Here is a 5,615-nt window from a genome sequence, read left to right as displayed (position 1 = left end):
AATAATTATTAACATATCTTTGCACTTAACAACAGAGCCACAAAACACAGGAAGCAAACAGTGACAGAAGTTGAAGGAGGAAATAGATAATTCAACACTAATGGCTGGAGACCTCAATACCCTTCTTTCAATAATTGATAGAACAAGGCAGAAGATCAACAAGGAAACGGAAGACTTGAACAGCACTATAAACCAACTATACCTAATATCTACAGAACATGTCATTCAACGATAGAACAAATTCTTCTCAAGTGCACCATGGAACATTCTCCAGGATATATATTAGTCTCAATAATTATAAAAAGGATTGAAATCATATAAAATATGTTTTCTGACCATCATGGAATAATAGAGAGAATAACAGAATTTTAGTAAAATTGACAAATATGTGGAAGTTGAACAACATATTTCTCAGTAACAAGTCAAAGAAGAAATCACAAGGGAAGTGAAAAAAACATTTTCAGGAGAATGAAAATGAAAGCCTAACATACCAACCTTTATGGGATGCAGCTAAAGGAGTGCTTACAGAGGAATTTATAGCTATAATCACCCATATTGGAAAGGAGGGAAACCACATCTCAAAGCTATACCCCAAATGTACACCTTAAGACACTGGAAAAAGAAAAGCAAACTAAATCCAAACCAAGTAGAAGGAGGGAAATAACTAAAATTACAGTGGAAATAAATGAGAGAGAGAATAGAAAAGCAATAGAGAAAATCAACAAAACCAGAAGTTGGTTCTTTGAGATCAACCACATTGGCCAATATTTAGCTAGACTAACCATGAAAAAAGGAGAGAAGGCTCTACGAAAATTAGGAGTGAAGATAGGTTCAGTCTGAATGGGCATTTCTCCAAGGAAGATACATAAATGGTCAATAAACACATGAAAAGGTGTTCAACGTTATTAATCGCCAAAGAAATGCAAATCAAAACCACAACGAGATACCACTTCAAACCTGCCCAGACAGCTATAATCAAAAAGGCAGATAATAACAAGTGTGGGTGGGGATGTGAAGAATTTGGAACACTGATACATTGCTGGTGGGAATGTAAACCGGTGCAACCCCTTTGGAAAAAAGTCTAGAAGTTCCTAAAAAGATTAAACACAGGAGCACCTGGGTGGCACAGTCATTCAGCGTCTGCCTTCGGCTCAGGGCGTGATCCTGGCGTTCTGGGATCGAGCCCCACATCAGGCTCCTCCGCTAGGAGCCTGCTTCTTCCTCTCACACTCCCTCTGCTGCGTTCCCTCTCTCACTGGCTGTCTCTCTGTCAAATAAATAAATCTTAAAAAAAAAAAAAAAAAGATTAAACACAGAGTTACCATATGACCCAGGAATTCTACACCTAGGTATATAATCAAGAGAAACGAAATGTATCTGTCCACATGAAAAAGTACACACCAATGTCTGCAGCAGTATTATTCGTAATAGCCAAAAAGTGGAAACAACCCTACTATCTGTCAACTGGTGAAAAGATAAACAAAATGTGGTCTATCCATGCAATGGAATATGATTCAGCCATAAAAAGGGATGAAGTACTGCTAGATCCTACAATGTGGATAAATCTTGAAAATATTCTAAGAAGCCAGACACTAAGGGCTGCAGAATCAGGTACTGTATGATTCCATTTATATGAAATGCCCAGAGGAGCCAAACCCATAGAGGCAAAGTATAGACAAGTGATTGCCTCCAGATACAAGGGAGACTGACATCAAGGTGACTGAGTGCCGGACCAGAGGTGCATGCAAGTGTGCAGTAGTGGATCAAAAGCTCTGGGGCAATTTGGAGAGGTGGGAAGGCCAGAGAAGGTTTAAAAAAATGCTTGAGTTGGATGTTGAAGGATAAACAGGTGTTCTCCAAGTAGAGGAGGCGGTGAAGGGCATGCTAGGAAGGGAATCACGTGCTCAGAAGCTCTGATGTGGAAAGCATTGGGCCTGCTTGGTAACTGTGTGATTAGTTAGGTATTCCTGGATTGCAGAGTGTGCTGGAAGGTTTCCGTGGGGGTGGAGGAAAGTCCGCAAGATAAGGCTGGACAGGTACACCACGCTAAGGAGTTAGGACTTACTTAGTCTGCAAAGGTATGTCTGCATTCGGCAGAGCCCAACATTACCTTAAGAAGCCTGCGAGGAAGACATTGTTAAGACAAAATGGCAGCCGGGCCATAAACAAAAAGAGGCTCGTTTTACTTTAAATACTCCCTAGGAAGACTTAAGCAATGATCTCAAGCCGTAAAGAGCCAAGTCTGGCAGAAGAGTTTAACAGCCGGCCTACGTTTTTGCTGTAGTGTCCACCATCGGTGCCTCTCACGTCTCTTATCGCCTTTATCAGGCCTTCCTCTCTTAGTTGCTGGGCATCCCCTATTTTCAGGGCTTTTTAAAATACTAAAATAGGATTGCACCACTGGCTCTGTTAGTCTCATTACCGAGTGATTTCAGACACGGGGTTCTGATGCCAGCAGAGACGAAGGGAGCAAAACAACTGATCCAATGAGCGAGAGAATACTGACGTGCCCTTCTTTGTCATCAAGGGATTCTTAAGCTTTGTGAAGCTGAATCCTGAATTCAATACTCCTGGCTAAACCTGGGACTTGGTTAAAGATTAAATAATCCAATTTGTATTCCAACTATGGGAACTAGAAAGCTACAAGTGAAGACACGCACGGAGAAAGCAGAGATGTGGTATTCTATGGCTGAGTAAATAGAAACTCTTTGTCAGAGTCTTAGTTTGCATGTGTGTGTGACACATCCACACACGCACAAAATAAATAAATAAAAGAACTAGTAAGGACACATGAGTCACTGAGGATGTTTTAAACTATTTGGCTCCCCCAGGGGATGGCCAGAGAGCCGGTGAGTGATTCAGCCTGGGAAATAACCAGTAAGAGCAAATGCTCACAGTGGAGGGAGCTGAGAGCAACCTGGGGGGGAGGGGGAGTGGGACCTTTGCTTGCTGCTGAGAATTTTAAAAGGATGATCTCAGGAGATTAGCCAAGGGCTGGGCTCTAACCTGCTTGTTCTAAAGGTAGCTTATAAGATACAGTTGGAAAAGAACAGTAAGAAGCATCTGTCCCTGTCATTGCTAACCCAAGAAGATTCTTTCCACCAAAAAAGCTCTTGCTGGGTCTTGTTTTGGGGTTCTGTCTTTAGCATGGAATCAGAAACAACCTGACCTACAAAACTATTACTTACTACAGCTTTTTCCCCCTTGGTTTATGAAATGGCATGCGAGCGCTGTTAAGAAATTCTAACAATCTCTGATGCCTGCCACTGTTCATGCCCCACTCTGGTACTCTCTTAGAGAACAATGCCCCCCAGAGTTGTTTGGGGGATGACTACCTGGAAGGTTATGCCCACGTCCATGTGCAGGATCTTAAATGGCATCTTACATGCGTGTGTGCCTGGAGACACAATAAATATGGCTTGGTGCTGTTGATTATTCAGCCAGGAGTAAATATCTTAATTGAATCAAACCCTAAACAGTAAAATCATCACGCCACTTTCAACCTCCGTAGGGCTCCATTCTAAAGACCTCAAAGTGATTTAAAACAACAACAAAAACCTTGCCTAAATTAATCATGCCTCAAACCACCCACAAGACAGAAAATTGGTAGCTATCATGTGTTGAATGCCTATTACGCGGCAAGCAGTCTTCTAAGTGTGTATTAGTTGTATCACTTTGGGTGGATTATGTATGCTCTATGAACTTCAGTTTATCTGTAAAACAGAGAAAACAGTCTTCCTTAAGAATCACAAATTCGGTTGCCCACTGGTAGCTAAGGAAGTAGTGGGCGCTGGGTGTATGCACTGGAGCATTACTAGGTGAGCTGTACCTGGCATTCTTGGTAGCCTACTCACCGACCTTGCCTCTTCCTTCCTGTCGGCAGAGCCTGCCCTCCCATCTAGAACAGCAGGAAGTGTGAGACATGCTTCCCAGCTCCCTTGCCACAAGGGTATTGGTAATATGATCCAGTCTTGGCCACTTGTGAGCTGGGGGGGGGGGGGGGTGAGGGGGTGAGCTGGGTTGTTGTTCTTTAAAGATTTTCCTTTTTTTTCTTTTTTAAAAGATTTTATTGATTTATTTGACAGAGAATGAGAGCACAAGCAGGGGGAGAAGGAGGGGGAGAAGCAGGCTCCCCACTGAGCAGGGAGCCCAATGCAGGGCTGGATCCCAGGACCCTGGGATCATGACCTGAGCCGAAGGTAGACAGTTAACCGACTGAGCCATCCAGGCGCCCCAAGATTTTCCTTTATAAGAAAAAGATGGAAGAGCGTGCTCTCCTCTTCTGGACATGTGTGTATTTCCAGGTGACATATGAGCCTTGGGAACATTGGTAGAGATGAGGAGGAACATCAGAGCTGACATGCTTGAAGATATCAGAGAGGAAAGGTGGGGAAACATCAGTGTGGGCGGAGCGGCAGTCCTGACAACATTTTTGTGCCATGGTATTAACCTCGGAACTACCCTACCTCGGACTTCATTTTTATAAATCCTTCCTCGAAGTGACTATTAGTTGGGTATCCGTTTCATCCCGCTGCACTGCGGCGCGCTACGAAGAGCATTCCTGCTCTGAAGACGTGGGCAGCACGCAGCTCCCGCTGGTTGCTGCCAGATGAGTTTTCAAGAAGAGCCAGGAATCCAGATTTTATATAAAACTCCAGATTTTTAAACGTTGGCTCAAACTAAAGAAATATGCGCAAGCCAAACACAACACATTTGGAAGCCAAGTTCAGCCCATAGGCGGACAATTTGCAACCCCTGATCTACCTCAGAGAGTTATAGGAACTAAATTAAATGAGTTTAAAATAAGATCAGTAATAATAATGGCAAATACTCACATAGCACTTAATATGTCCCAGGCATTATTCTGCTTGCTTTACCAATCTAGTCCGCATGTGTAACCAAGTCTTACAACCACCTCATGGGAAGTTATAATTTCCACTTTACAGATAAAGAAAGTAGGGAAAGGAGAGCCCCCTCGTCTTGCCCCTTCAAACCTAGGGGCAGGGATGGCTCTCTCTGGGAGACTCACCATGCCTCATTGGTTCCCTCAGCCCTGCCCACATGTTGTATGTGGTCCCTTTGTTATTTTGGTTATACTCTTTTGATATGCCATTCATTGCTCGCTGGGACACTGACTGGTATAAATGAGGAAGAAGGCAGATAAATCCTTGCCCTCCTGGGCTGTACATTCTGGTAAACAACGACATATACAAGATAGCCATGGGTACCATGAAGAAAATAAAGTAAGGTAATGTGATTGCACAATGGCCGAGAGAGGCTACCTGAGGGGGTGACATCTGAGCTGAGATGTAAAGGCTTAGGGGAAGCCAGCAATCCCAAGATCTGGGAGACCCCTCTTCGGGCAGATGTGCAGATATAAAAGCTTTAGGGCAAGGACAAGCATGGAGTGCTGGAAGAATGAAAAAAGACCAGGAAGGCTAGAAATTGGTGAGGTGGGAGAGAGTGTTGGGAGGATGGTCAGAGAAGCAGAAGGGACTAGTTAGTGTTGGGCGTGCTGGGATTTGGGCTTTAAGACTAGTAGGAATTCTTGGGGTGCCTGGGTGGCTCAGTCAGTTAAGTGTCTGCCTTCGGCTCAGGTCATGATCTCAGGGTCC

This window comes from Ursus maritimus, unplaced genomic scaffold (genome assembly GCF_017311325.1).
Source record: "Ursus maritimus isolate PB19 unplaced genomic scaffold, ASM1731132v1 scaffold_21, whole genome shotgun sequence".
In the NCBI taxonomy this organism is placed as follows: domain Eukaryota; kingdom Metazoa; phylum Chordata; class Mammalia; order Carnivora; family Ursidae; genus Ursus; species Ursus maritimus.
Note: the sequence above shows the minus strand (reverse complement) of the source record.